The sequence below is a fragment of the Schistocerca piceifrons genome, chromosome 4 (assembly GCF_021461385.2).
Source record: "Schistocerca piceifrons isolate TAMUIC-IGC-003096 chromosome 4, iqSchPice1.1, whole genome shotgun sequence".
Classification (NCBI taxonomy): domain Eukaryota; kingdom Metazoa; phylum Arthropoda; class Insecta; order Orthoptera; family Acrididae; genus Schistocerca; species Schistocerca piceifrons.
In genome coordinates this window covers 416,639,337-416,655,369 of record NC_060141.1, presented here as the reverse complement: position 1 = coordinate 416,655,369, position 16,033 = coordinate 416,639,337, and positions in this window count along the sequence as shown.

Below are 16,033 nucleotides of genomic sequence, written 5' to 3'. Positions count from 1 at the left end.
ACAAGGCTGAAGCGAAAATATTCCACGATGTCCCACAACAAATCCCGCATTTTTCATCCGTAATTAGCCGAGAAAAAAATGTGTTGCATTACTTAATTGAAAGCCGCACGTACATTTTTCCTTCTTTACCGTGTCTGGGAGTTTATATCACTGCCACGTAAACACCCTACAGAATATAGGTTGTTTATAATTTTAAGTACCTAGTATTAAGGCAATATTGACATTTGATATTGATGTTGCCAAGCAGTTGAAATTTTTTGCCGCTGACGACAACACTAGAAACGTCAATGCTACATGAGTTAGCACTTCACTACCGATAAAAGCCAGAGACGACGTATTACAGCAAAAAGAAAACAACAACAAAAAATAGGGAGATAGTAACAGTACAGCTGCGCAAGTGCACGTGCGTCCTTTCTCAAGTGAGTATCCGCAGCCGTGTAATCCTGCAGTGTACAGCACCCAAACAGCTGCCAGTTGTTTATTGGAACTAGTGTCACTACGCGCTTTCTTTCAGGCTCGGCGAATAAGGTCGCGTAAAGGCCTTGTAAAGCACACAGTTCTCGCATTCCATATTCACAGCTGTGTAGAGAAGGCCTTAGGGAACGCTACATTCAGAAGTCTGGTCAGGGCGTGCGAGCAAATAAAGAGAATCCGTGGCTTACTGCTCAATAAATAGTTTACGGAAGGAGTACACAAGCAGTTTAACGCAGCCGCGCTCCTGAATGAAACAGAGCGTAAGTGGCTTGTTGGTACAGAAGTCACAACAGCGGCCGAGTGGTTATTTAACCAGTGGTGCGCCGGCTCTGGGCCCCTACTACACGCCAGCCACGCCGCCAGCCGGCTGGCCAGGCAGTGTCAATAAATGCAGTTTTGTCCCACGCTAATTTTCTTAGCCGGCGGGGCAACTGATACGTCTATTTCTACACCGACACCGCAACACAGAATGGACTCCACTGTAAACCAGCTCTGCACTCGCCACATATTAATCATAACATTATGAAGTCGAAAACGTGTTGCTGTTTGGACGGTTTATGCTTGCTCTGTGTAACTTCTCAGCAGTCAGTCTGTAGTTTTCTACCATCCATTATTACTCACGTATATTGCAATTTAAACCCAGATAAGACTGCCATCCTACATGTAGGACGCTATGCATCATTTACAGGTGCTACCTACTGTAAACCACTGTTACAAGTTTGGAGTCTACAATGAGAATCATGAAGCAGTAATTTCTACTGCTGACTGGAAAATTGTGTTAAGGTCCCTATTCTTGGAAAAATGGCAGAACACTGTCGCATTACGTATGAAAAGTTTGTGTAATATGCGTTGTATTTATTTGTTACTATTAGTTCTGTATCCATAACTTGAAAACAAGCCAATTTATTATATGATAGAGTTAAACTACTATACACCAACTATGATCCACAGTTTTCAGTGTTATATATTGCTGTACAACATAAAACATCACGCAGAAAAGGCAGGGGGATCATTCACAGCAAATGATAATTTACTGACATTTCTTTCATACAGGAGTTTCAGTCTCGATCACTTTCTAGGAATATTTGAAAATGATGACGCAATGAAGACATCGTGGATGCCAGGAATCAGATTTCAATAACAGCTCTTCCCCCTCTAATGATAGTGATAGTGAAAAAGATGAGGAGGCAAGCGTTGCAGCGATTGCAAATTTAGATAATCCTCCGGGAATTCAATTAAGAACGGAAACGGAAGTAGGACTAGTTATTGAAAGTGAAGATACTTGAAGGGTGCGAGCAAGAGGAGAAAAGGTAGGGGCAAAGCAAGGCAGACACAATGAAAATGGTGATGTATATAAAAGAAGGATACGCATCGTGGGAGATATATGTTCTTAAAAAGTGTAGTGCTGAATGATCCGAACAATATTATGTTCAACAATGGCACCCTTTCGCAAATTTCTGGTCATTTTTTTGATGGTGATATAATTGAAGAGATTATTACATTCACAAACCAAAAAGCTACTAAACATGATAGACTGGGTGATGTAACTTCAATTAAGCATGAAACTAGTTTACAGGTTATAAGATGCCAATATAACATTTCTGTAAAAATACACAAAACCTTATAAGAAAATTATTCAGTCTTATCTGGGTAAATATTAGCAAATAATGACAATGGTCAACGCACAATACATTGAAATAGAAGGAAATTAAGGGAAATAAAAATCGAAACACTTATGTCGTGATATACTGTTGACGTATTCAGAAGAAACTTGTTAAGGGACGCTAAAAGGAAACTAAACGGGTTTCTCACGTGTACGAGACTTCTAGTAATCTCGAGACAAGTGGCCTATTTCTCTCTGTCTCAGTAGTATTGAAAAGTAATCTCTTGTGCAGCAAATAGATTCACGAGACTGGAAAATAGCACAGATCTCTAGCGTTTACACAAAGCAGAATGGGTAGTACACTGAGGTGACAAAAATCATGAGGTACCTCCTAATACGGCGTAGGGCGTTCTTTTGTCTGGCTAGTGCAGAAACTCGACGTACATTGACTCAACAAGTCCTTGTAAGTTCCCTACAGAAATTCTAGGCCATGCTGCCTCTATAGCCGTCCATAATTGCGAAAGTGTTGCCGGTGCCAGATGTTCTGCACGAACTGACGTCTTGGCTGTATCCCACAAATGCTCGATGGGATTCATGTAGGTCGTCTGGGTGGCCTCGAACTGTCCAGAATGTTCTTCAAACCAGTCGAGAACTGGGCCGCTGACATGGCGCAATGCAATCTGTAGAAATTCCATCGTTCTTTGGAAAGATGAACTCCATGAACGGCTGCAGATGGTCTCCAAGTACCCGAACACAACCATTTCCAGTCAATGATTGGTTCAGCCGGACGACAAGACCCAATCCATTTCATGTAAATACAGCCCACACCATTATGGAGCCACCACCAGCTTGCAAAGTGTCGTGTTCACAGCTTGTGTCTGTGCATTCGGGGAGTCTTCACCACACTCAAACCCTACCATCAGCTCTCACCAACTGAGATCAAGAATCATCTGATCAGTCCACGGATTTACAGTCGTCTAGGGTCCAACCGATATGGTCACGAGCCCAGGAGACGTGCTGCAGGCGATGTCGTGCTGTTAACAAAGGCACTCGCTTCGGTTGTCTGTTGCCATAGACTATCGAAGCCAAATTTTCCGCGCACTGTCCTACTAGGTGCGTTAGTCGTTTGTCCAGCATTGATTTCTACGGTTATTTCACGCAGTGGTGATTTTGTCGTTAAGTGAAGGCCGTCGGAAACTGCGTTGTCCGTGGTGAGAGGTGATACCTGAACTTTGATCAAATTTCTGGTATCACCTCTCATAACGGACAACGGCACACTCTTGATACTGTGCATCTCGGAACGATTTTCGGAATGGAATGCACCATGCTTCTAGCTCTAACTACCATTCCGTGTTCAAGTCCCTTCATGCGACCATATTTACATAGAAAACGTTTTCACATGAATCACCTGAGTACAAATCACAGCTCCTTCAATGCACTGCCCTTTTACAACTTGAGTACGTTATACTACTGCGCAATGTACAGATATGCGCATATCACTATCCCATCACTTTCGTCACCTCAATGTGGATCACATGCTGGATCCTAGAACATTTTCTAAGCTCGAACATAACGATGTTCCCGCAGAAGAAACGCTTTTCTCAAAGAGTGCGGATTCCCGAAAAACTACAGCTGTGAAACACCGCTTGCTGATTACACAAACAACATGCATTCAGGTGAGCAGGTAAATTTCATCTTCTTTGATTTCCAAAGTGCGTTAGACGCTTTACACATCGTCAACTACTAAGCAAGCTACAAAATGGTTCAAATGGCTCTGAGCACTATGGGACTTAACATCTATGGTCATCAGTCCCCTAGAACTTAGAACTACTTAAACCTAACTAACCTAAGGACATCACACAACACCCAGTCATCACGAGGCAGAGAAAAATCCCTGACCCCGCCGGGAATCGAACCCGGGAAGCCGGGCGCGGGAAGCGAGAACGCTACCGCACGACCACGAGCTGCGGACAAGCAAGCTCCAATTATATGGAGTGTCTTCGCAGTAGTTTAACTGAGAAGATGAATATTTGATTAAAATAAGAGTCTGTCAAATGAAAGCGAGACAGACTACATAACGAACATGACGCAGACGTATGTAACGCAGGTGTGTGTGTGTGTGTGTGTGTGTGTGTGTGTGTGTGTGTGTATGTGTGTGTACATGAGTACCCTTTATTGGGAATCAATAATGAACAGCGCGAACGTTCACCGCTTTGCCATTTGTCTGCTAGACGTGCTGGACATAAGGTCAGCGAGTCGTGTGAGTACGACTTCACTATGTAGGCCTGGAAAGAGAAACAGGGAGGTGCAGTGCGGTTTTGACAGCGGAAGGAATGTCAGGGAGTGAAATTAATGCCCGAATGTCTGTAATGTATGGCGAACACAGTAAGTGACGTGAGCGTGTATTTGCGTGGAACAAACGATTTCGAGAAAGTCGGGTGTCACTGAAAGACAGCAGTCGGTCAGGACAGGCTCATCGTGTCATTACCTCTTCTGCCATTGCTGCGCGGGACGCTGCCGTTAATGACCGACGGCGGATGTTAGGAGACATTTGGTTCATGTTGGGCATCATTCAAGGTACTGCTTACATCGTCACGACAGAGCATCTGGAGTTGTGGAAAATCTGTACACAGTGTGTTCTCCATGGCCTGTAGGGGGAGCGGAAGTTCAACGGAATATTGATACCACAGCAGCAAACAGAACGGCGTCAAGATGAATAATATCGTTTTCTCTCCCATGTTGCCACGGGAGATGAAAGGTGATATCATAATTTTGAAAGGAAGAGCAAGAGTCAGAACCAAAAATCAAAAATACACGCATATGGAGTGACACCCCCCCCCCCCCCCCCCCCCGAAAGAATCCAGCTCGGATCGGAGAAAGTCATGATGACTTTTTTCTTTACTGTAATGACCAGCTGCTCATTGGCTTTCTTCAACACGGCGCTACAATTAACGCATTATGGTACGTGGGCACTTTACTAAAACAGAAGCACAGCATCAAGTCCAAACGCCCAGAAATTTTGATGGACGCTATCATTCTGTTGCAGAATAGTGTCTGCCTACATGTTCCTAATACTGTTTCAACTATGTTGCGGAAGTTTCGTCGGAAGCCCTTACATATTCTCCATACAGTTCCGATCTCCCTCCATGGAATTTCCATATTTCTGGAGCCATGAAGAAAGATATTGGAGACGGTCGGTTTGCTTCGGAGGAGGTGGAGCACCCCTGGGTACAGTCATGTTTCCGTAGGCAACCACAAACATTTCTCGATGAAGGCATTGACGGTCACGTCTCACACTGGGATGAATGAATTAACAGTTACGATGATTACTTTTGCGATACTAAATAGTTTACTTAATTTTTTCCTGTCTCTCTCGTTTTAATTTAAATGCCCTTTATACGAGGAACACAGTATGTTTTACTGAACGATGGATGTTCAACAGATGCGAAAGTAAGACCGGATGTGCCCTCTGGTGTTCTCAGTATTCATAAACGAGGTACTAAGTGGGACCAGCAGCGGTATCAGGTTGTTACTTGCAAGTGTGTTGCCTACAGGAAAGCATCGTCATTGTACGATGGTAACGAAATGCAGAAAAACTTAGGCAAAATTTTCTGCTTCGTGTAATTAAGAGTAGCTTCCTTTAAAGGTACATGGGAACATAATAACCGCTGTAGTAAAGAGAAACAACACAATAGTATATGATTACAAGATTTGTGATGAACATCTTGAGCATGTTAAATTGTAAAAACATTTGGGTAATACTATGATGTAATATGAAATAGGACAATCAGATAATAACGGTATTGGGTAAGGAGAATGGAAGACTTAGATTTGTTGGAAGGGCTCTGGGAAAGTGCAGCGCATCTGTAAAGGCAATCGCGTACTAAAAGCTTGTCACCAACTCTAGAATACTGTTCCAGCGTTTGGTTTTCTTATCAGACATATTTCGATGGGGAAGTGATGCGCTGTTAGAATCGCAGTAGGCCACTGCAGTCCACAAGATAGTATGACAAATGCTCGGTGGACTTAAATGAGAAGCCTTGGAGGAAAGGCAAAGTTCTTGAGTACCAGTGTTTGTCAAATTTAAAGCACCTGTATTCGAAATACTCTGAAGAGCCAAAGAAACTGGAACACCTACCTAATATCGAGTTCGGTCCCCGCGAGCACGCGGAAGTGCCGCAACACGACGTGAAATGGACTCGACTAATGTCTGAAGTAGTGCTGGAGGGAACTGACACCATGAATCCTGCAGGGCGGTCCATAAATCTGTAAGTTTAGGAGGGGGTGGAGATCTCTTCTGAACGGCACATTGCGAGGCATTCCAGACATTCTCAATAATGTTCATGTCTGGGGAATTTGGTGGCCAGCGGAAGTGTTTAAACACAGAAGAATGTTTCTGGAGACACTTTGTAACAATTATACATGTGTGGGATGTCGCATTGTCCTGCTGGAATTGTCAAAATCCGTCAGAATTCACAATCGACATGAGTGGATGCAGGTGTTCAGATAGGATGCTTACATACGTGTCACACGTCCATCCGCACGATACAATTTGAATCGGGACTCGTCCGACCAGGCAACATGTTTCCAGTCATCAACAGTCCAACGTCAATGTTGACGGGTCCAGGCGACGGGTAAAGCTTTGTGTCGTGCAGTCATCAAGGGTACACGAGTGGGTCTTCGACTCCGAAAGCCCATCTCGATGATGTTTCGTTGAATGGTTCGCACGCTGACGCTTGTTCATGGCACAGCTTTGAAATCTGCACCAGTTTGCGGAACGGTTGCACTTCTGTCACGTTGAACAATTCTTTTCAGTCGTCATTGGTCCCGTTCTAGCAGGATATTTTTCCGGACGCAGCGATGTCGGAGATTCGACGTTTTACTGGATTTATGATGTCCACGGTACATTCGTTAAGTGGTAGTACGGGAAAATCCCCACTTCATTGTTATCTTGGAGATTGTCCCATCGCTCATGCGCCGACTATAACACCACGTTCAAGCCCTCTTAAATTTTGATAACCTGCCACTGTGGCAGCAGTAACCGATCTAACAACTGCGTGAAACACTTGTTGTCTTACACAGGCGTTGCCGACCGCAGCGCCGTATTCTGCCTGTTTACATATCTCTGTATTTGAATGAGCATGCCTATACTAGTTTCTTCGCCGCTTCAGTGTAAAACTGTGTGACCTTCATTATATTGCCAACTTCGTTTATCACGTGAAGGAATCATGAGGAGAAGATAACAGGGACTAGCGCACGTACAGAGACGTGTAGGCAAGTTTCCCACGCTCAATTCGCGAATGGAATAGGACAGAAATTCCATAATGCTGGTGGACGTATCCACCGCCGTGCACTCACTGTACACGCGCTTACGGAGCATATAGAAACTCCGGAACCGACCGACCGACCGACCGACCACCCTGTCATTCTCTGCCAATGACGTCACTGGATGCGATGCCGAAGGGTATCGGCTCAGCACAACGGTCTTCCGGTCGTTGTCAGTTTGGTGAGCTGAAGCCGCTATTACTCGGTAAAGTAGCTCCTTAACTGCCATCATGAGGCTGAGTGCGTCTCGTTTCACTCCTCTCAGAAAAGAAATTCTCTTTGATACTCAATTCCGGCTTGTTATTTCTGTATCGATTTTTTTTATCGGTAACCGAAGGGATATGTACAGAAAATGCAGTTTCAGTTACTTACCATCAATGTAAGATGATGTTGCAGAGAGACCAGTAATATCCTACTGCCAATGAGGAAGTTGGTTAGTCACTCAAAGGCTCTGACGTCGTTTACGCCAGTTGTTCACTTCCAAAGATACTGTCTTTCCACCAGCTTCATACTAAGGAGAAAAGCCTGCATTTAGTCACTCACCAAAATTAATTACATACATTGATGCAGATATGGCTCCGCATACGAATATATTATGATAGATTTGGAATTGTAAAATATCCCTAATGCATCATTTCATTGTGCGCGTTAATACTATAACGTCGCCTCCCTTCAAAACCAACTCGTCTCGCAATAAATTATTCCTCATCATTCCCTAACAATTATATCACAAAAAATGGTTCAAGTGGCTCTGAGCACTATGGGACATAACTTCTGAGGTCATCAGTCCCCTATAACTTAGAACTACTTAAACCTGCCTAACCTAAGAACATCACACACATCCATGCCCGAGGCAGGATTAGAACCTGCGACCGTAGCGGTCGCGCGGTTCCAGACTGTAGTGCCTAGAACCGCTCGGCCACACGGCCGGCAATTATATCACAGAAAATACCAGATCTTCAGGACAACTTATCTACTTCGAGCTTAGTGTACCAGCAGCTGTGCTATTAAGCACAACGTAATGCTTTTCATGCCTTTCTAACTGAAAATTGCAAACTTGCTGCACTACAAAGCTACCTAAAACGTTGCTCAGCAACGTACGTGTTATGCCTCCAATTGTTGGCAGCGTTACCGGAATATTATATCTTGCTACAGTATTGTGTCTGTCAATAAGGAAAGAAGAAATTTGCAACGCAAAAATTAACGCAATAAGGTCTTATTTTGCATTGGATGTTCAGCTGATGTTATCCGTTCTTCTAGGTCAGAATTCTTTTACTCAGTTTCTGCCAATATCAGGCATTATCCGTTAACCGCTGCTGGTTCAGGAACAATGGGCGATATTTAAAATAGTAGCTATAAGTCATCATGTGGTATTCTCGTAATGGCTATATTGGGCGGTCTGCCTCTTCCATGAGTAACGCTACTAAGAATAGCAGGGGTCTGCGTGAAGCCTCAGAAACAGCTTTTGCGTACGAGGAACTGATGCGTATCTCTCCTGGATGTACGCGTTGGTTGAATTACCATCTTATTTTCTACCCTTATCTTGTTTCATCAAAAATGTTTTTGTGAACAATAAAATGATAGTTTTTCAGTGTGTGGTGACCGCGCTTTTTGGTTTAGCATGTACGATTACTTTCAGATTCGGGTTAACGACAACGACACTGTTTTGCGGTAGTATTTATGAGCTGAATCTTAATATCGCCGAGAGTTCGCTGTAGGTATCTAACGCGCAAGTGGTAGACACTTAAAATTTACTTCTAGGCTAAGATGTTTGAATACTTCTACCAAAATATAAAGTCATTACTAGACACACAGACAGGAAAAGATGCTTTAAGCGGCTTCTGCGAAAAGTTAAATTTTTATTGAGCCAATTTGTATACAGCACCTTCTGTTGTGTGACTGAGTTGGTCGAACAACAATAAACTAGTAGCCAAGATCGCAGGAATTCTTTTTATTCCATGATTACCGGTTTCGGCGAAACTAAAGCCGCCATCATCGGATCTTAGGACATATACAGGTTACAACATCAAGGCAGACAATGGAGATATTAATAGTTGCCTATAGCACGCAGGCCTTACAAAATTGTCATACGTAGCACATAGGCGTCCAAGAGAGATGACATTATAAAAGTTAAGTGTCTCCATCACATACAAGCGAATTTCAACTTGGTATCGGTAATAAAAGCGTCTACTGAAAATTACTTGAATGACGATAACTTTTGTTTCACCTTTCAGTGCCAGGAAGAAACATGCGCGATAAGGACAAAGAAATCGAAACTTGGTGTTACTGCGGTTCCAGAACTACAGCTACATCAACAAGTGGTTGCATGGGATAATATACAAGTCGATGGTCAGCAAACGCATATCACCTCCAGGAGGACCATGACTCACAAAAATCTATTTTGCTCCTGCTAACCGCCAGATAATTGGCACCTTTATTTAATTTTTATTCTTATTACTACTCCTCTTCACCTTTCGTTTCGACCAACCATGGGTCACGTTCTTTCAATCACGTCTCCTTTGGAATTTAATCTGCATTCCGTTTTCTCTCATTGGTTTCCTGTACTTTATTTCTTCAGGCCACGGGATTTTTCAACTTTTCTTGAAACGCTGGTGTGTTCCAAGTTTTTTCTTAAAACGATCATATTACTGTGTAGTCATCTTTGTGATGTCCTCTTCTCGAAGTTCCTATCCAACTTCAGTGATCCAAGGCTTCTTACTAGTGTAATAACTGATATTATTATTTAATTGGTTTGAGGATTTGGCACAGACCCTTATTTTCTTACGCACAAGGATGTCACCATTTGTTACGAGTGCGCTTGCTAGAGCTACTCCTTACAATGACCCCATTGTCGGTTACTCCGTGTGTATAGGTCTTCCTTGCTGCTTATGAAATAGGCCTTGATGATCTTAGATTTTACATCGAAAAAATGAAGGACATTGTTAATTGACGTGTTGCTAACCTAATGTTTAAGGATGCCATAAAATTGTGTTCGCCTCTTGCGAACAGCTCTTTTTTTCTTTCGTTAATCCTTTTTATCTATCTTCATGTACTCTATTCTAATAAAATGGTCAAAGATTTCCTGGACTTTTTTCCCAGAGCTCTGAGCAGCCCTTTGCTGGCAATCAAGTATCAACTGAAAATAGAGTACTGGCTTCGAAACAGCATTCAGTTACGAATTTTCAAGCATTAAGTTTGTAATTTAAAGTCCGTTCAGCATTATTGCAGACGATCATGAGCTTGTGTTGGACAGCCGCTCGGAGCGGCCGTGCCGTCAAGGCACCATGTCATGCATTGCGGGTCCCCTCCCGCAGGACGTTCGAGTCCTCCCTCGGGCATGGATGTGTGTGTTGTTCTTAGGATAAGTTAGTTTAAATTAGTCTAAGTAGTGTGTAAGTCTAGGGTCCGATGACCTCAGCAGTTTGCTCCCTTAGGATTTCACACACATTTGAGCATTTTTTGTGTTGGAAAAGGTAGTGGAGGGAAGAGCGCCTTGGTCTTCTTTTGAGAAACTTTTTAGGCAGGAGGGCTTGCCTCCTTTCATTTTTAATTAATTTAGTTCGTGAGTACATGTGTATTTAATGCACTGTTTTCTAAATAGGAAGGCACAAGGGCAGTTGTCATGCATAATATAGTGGGCTGACAGTGCTTGCTTACTGCTTGCCTAGTGGCACTGGGCAGTTGGAGCTGCCAATCCTTTCTTTCTGTTGACTAAAATCTTGTGAATGGTTTGTGTTGCCGCTGTGCGGGGAGAGAGACGCTGCTGGGTGGGTTACTGCAGGGCCGCTATAATGGCTGCAGTTTTATGAAGGCGGAAGCGTCTATCTGGGCTGCAGGTACGAGGCCATGGATCGTGTGGGGGATCGGTCGCCACTTTTACATCACGCGGGAGGCGAGCGGAGGACCTGTGCCACCGGGAAGTAGCCCAGATAGGGGCAATGTCGTTCCGTTAAAGCGCTGCAGTTTAATGTTCCAATTGCTAGCCATAGGGCCTTTTACAACTTTCAGGGTCTATCACACGATGGGAGTAGGGGAACAAAGCGGAAATGAGCGCATTATTTTAGTGTGGGTTGCATTCAGTCAGGGAATTATGACCCCTCCCTCTCTCCTTAACCTATTGTCCTATTAGTTGCTTTATGACCGCTGGGAATAATCTGTCCTTCTGGAAAAGACCCCCCCCCCCAAGTCTCCCCCTCACCTATACCCCCACTTGACCTCCCCGTCACATCGAGGATTACAAGTACGCTTTCAGACCTGAATTATTCGAATAGGCCCCTCGAACAGTTCGATTGAATAATTAATTAAATTGATCATTTAATCAACCACTCCCCCTCTGGTATCTCCCCCAGCTCTCCCTTGCCTTCCCCCAATCCCCCTCACCTCCTCCCTCTGGAAACTGGCGGGTCTGTGATGCAGAGGAAGGATCTCACGATACGAAATTCAGTTACATATTTATAAAATTCAGTTTACAGAGGTTGGATCTCTCTTGTTCATCATTCTCTGCTGTTTTGGAATATGCAGGTCTTGTCAAACTCAGCGAATGGGAGTAATTAAACATATCGCTTTTTTCCGATCGTGCAAAGAATACCGTCAACATAGCTCAGTCACGTAATTCCAGTGTTAGAAATCTTTCACCGCAAAGTACATGCCATCTGCCGTCGGCCGGATTGCACCACGTGCCAGTCACCTTGCGTATTCCTGCACGTGCACGTCAGGAGAGAGGCCTGCACATAGCACCGGCTTGTACATTGCGCAGACGAGAAGTCATACTAAACCGCCAAAGAAAAGCTTTAGATCGGGGCGGCCCTTTGATATTGATACCTGAGAAATTCCTATCGAAATACATGCTAGTCCTCCCCCCCCCTCTCTCTCTCTCTCTCTCTCTCTCTCTCTCTCTCTCTCTCTCTCGAGGTTACATCCTGTTTGTCCATGTGTGAACCAACCTGTCAAAACCTGTCGACCAAGGTATCGCAGAATACTGCAATCTCATCGGTTCCTGCCAAATTAGCAGGCAGAACTTGAGTCTATGCAAATCTTACTCCTCCACTCCCGGCCTCATTCTGCTATTATTCACCTGTGTCTCAGGTCGTCTGCTGGATTGTGTGCATGCTACCAGTTTTTATTTGGAGAAATGAAGCGATCAGCGGCATCAAGCAGAATTTCGTCTTGTTGTTTCTGAATACATCCACCGGATTGTGGATGAAATGAATGCTGAGATGTGTCAGTAGCAGAAACTGCAGCAACAGCATCGAAAGTTATATACACTTTCTTTGCATAATTAATAGGCTGATATTATTTAGTGGTCAGTCAGTGAGACTTTGCTGTTGTACGTGATCCAGAAAATCAAAATGGGTAACCGCAACTTTTTCACTAAGAAATCTCGTAGTATTGGATACATTTTGTCTTGTTGTTTCAGTATATGACCGACATATAATTGGTCGGCTGGCTGCTGAAAACCAGCAACAGCAGCAGCAGCGTTGTAAGTAGTATATACATTTTTCTTCTTTGTGCTATTGTGGATACGTAATATGTTGCTGTTTGACTAAATCTTCGCCGTATACGTAGTATGGTGCATATTATTTGTTGTTGTTGTAGACGGTTTCCCGGTGGAAGAAGGTGAAGGGACGGGTATGTGTAGAGCCATTGCAGATTTCCTGTAAATTCGTATTCTAAAAAAAAAATCTCTTAGTTTTTTGTGTGTTTATATTCTTTTGTTACTAAAAAATATATCACTTTTTAGGTGATATCAGTGAGATAGCTCTTTCCCACTTCAGGTGAGAGCGAAATGGCACATTGGGTGGAGGAGATGGAGCAAGAGCGACATTACCGTGAGGAGATGCCAAATGACCTGAGGGAGGTGCCAAGGAGCCAGAGCAAAATAGGTAATTTATATACATGTACTCATTCTAGTTACAAATGATCGGTGTTCTTTCTTTCCTCGTAGCAGCGGAAGCTGGCGATCTCTGGGATGTCGTATTTAACGCTCTTCGTTATTATCTCTCTCTGCAACACCACTTTCCACGGAATACACCGTGGCTTGGGTAACAGGGACGGTGAAGCCCACTCCGCCAAAGTGTGGCTTGGTTAGACATGCAAGGGCGCCACTAGTCACCATGCGAGAAGTTGGCGCCCCTGCCGCCCCTGCCGCCCCTGCCGCCCCTGCTGCCGCCCCCACACCAGTTCTGCTCCGATGTCCATGGGTCGCCCTCCCTTTGGCAAGTCGGTCAGGGCCACACAGCCGTGGCAATGGCAAGGCTGCTCACACTGACTCATACCACAGCATATCCTCCCCCTCCACATTCTCGTCCCTGCCAATCTGAACGCCTGAAAGAAGGCAGCTTTTTCATCTAGTTGTAGTAGTATTTGTTGTATCCTTTGGCTAGCAGTAGTTTCAACTCCAATCCTCACAGTGAAGTACATGGGGTCACTGACATCATACCGGAGTTTGTATATTTGGAGAATGCAGACGCCTTTGAGGAGTGAATATCGTTCACTAGAATCGAGACTCTGACTGGATGGTACCGCGACCCTGTTGGGTTTCTACGGGCGTGCCTAACTGTCTTTGGAAATGGAGCTCCTCAAGGCCGTCAATGATCCGCAGTGTTTCGCCATTAAATTCAGTGCAGTTCTCTGCACTGAACTGTTGCATCCCCCCCACCCCAGGTTACCTCTGGTGTTGAAGAGACAAGCCTTCATTATCTTTGGAGGGTAATGGCATGATGACGTGGGCCACATCAATAACCGAGTGGTTTCGTGAGTCCATCTTGAGAGCTATACTGGACCGATTTTCTGAGATGGAAGCAGAGGGTGAGCTAAAGCACTCTGCTGAATATTACATATCGACATCCATACACATTTCTACGATCGAATGAGTGGATGGTCCAGCTATATCAATCTTCCATGCATTAATGTCAATCATGAAGCCAGTTAGGTTTGTTTTGCATGGTCAATCCTGGCTTGCAAAAGTAATTACACAAAAGATCCGCAGCACACATTTTGACATTTACATAATTCTGAGGGTAACAAGTTCTCTGTTAAACTCCAGGACATACTTAAATTTGAGGCCTAAAATAGCAGAATATTGGTTCATGTTTATGACCTGGAATAACGCAAGTCAGATGAGGAGGACAAGCATATAGGCATTGGCCCACTCCATATCTCCAAATTTGCTAGCGAGCGTAAGATGCATATAATCATGCTCTTATTCTCCGACGAGAAAAATAAGGAGAAACGCAATTATTATGTTTGGATCAAAAGGCATGTCCCACCTTCCCGCCCCCCAGATGAGTAAACATTTGGGTAAAGAGCATATTTCCTTAAGGTGCCTAAATGCCTTTTCCTCAGACAAGTTATTAGCAAAGCATCTAGCAGATTCCACTTCCAAGGACCCGGTATGTGTTACAATGCATACTGAAGAAAACAAATTCATAAATTTTAAAAATGCTCACCATCAGGAGCGATGCCCATTTCTAGTGTACGCTGACTTTGAACGCTTCTTCATTGATTTTCCCCACTGTGAAGGTGACCCCACAGCCTCACATACTACCTTCACAGGAAAACAGATACCATATGCAGCAGCATGCAAAAATGTGTCGTCCTACAATTCAAGTCTTAACAGCTGCAAATATTATATCAAGGATAATAGTGTGGTTTGACTGCTGTGTAGTACCTAAACAACTAGCTCCCAATATCATACCTTTTTATTTTATTTTTTTCTCGTTATTTATTTGTATGAATATTTTGTTTTCCTCATTAGTAATAAGGAATTATACTTTGCCGCAGAAGACTGCAAATACAGGCTTTAAAAATTATCTTTGTAACAGAAAGGCAATGACCAGAGAATATTCAATTTTTTAACAACTTTTGTTTCGATTCCGCTTGTGAGTACTTATGTTTTAGATCTCACACAGAAAGGACACATAATTTTTACTCGTGCATCAACAATGTGTGTAGTAAATGCCATGTGTGTATAAAAATGCAAGAAAATATACGTATTAAAAGTTACCATAGAAACAAGAATATTTTTATTTATTACATCAATATTCGTTCATAAGCATTACTTTTGCCTGCAGTCATAAGAAGAGGCATTAATTTCTTCCAACCTGCAATAGATCTTAAAATGTGTATGTGCTAATCATCAAGATGTAGAGGATGGACTGTATGATCAACAACCACAGAAAATTAGAAGTAAACTAATGATATCAGCGTAAGCTAATAGCAACTTCTGAAAAATAGATATTTGTGTGTAATAATTGAACAATTGACTTTTTGTTCATCAAAAAGTTTGCTGGAAAATCAGACAGTCTAAAAATCTACGTCAATAGAGTAAGAAAAATTATCCTGTTCACTGAGCTTGAAAAACTTTCATGGGAGGTTGATAAACTTTCCAGTGACAACGTTCCTATGACCAAATCGAAGAGAATAAAGATTTCTAATACAACGCGGTTGACTGGCATATTGCGGACTGCAGTTAGATAGAAAAGCGGAAACTCCTGATAGAGACCACTGTCATCTTACGGGCAAGTTTCGTGGCACAGCCCACAATACGTGCACTCTGAAGTACCAGTTACCAAGGCACATATCCGTTTTCTTCGATAAATCACCTGTTGAGCACTTGACTGATTTCAGCAT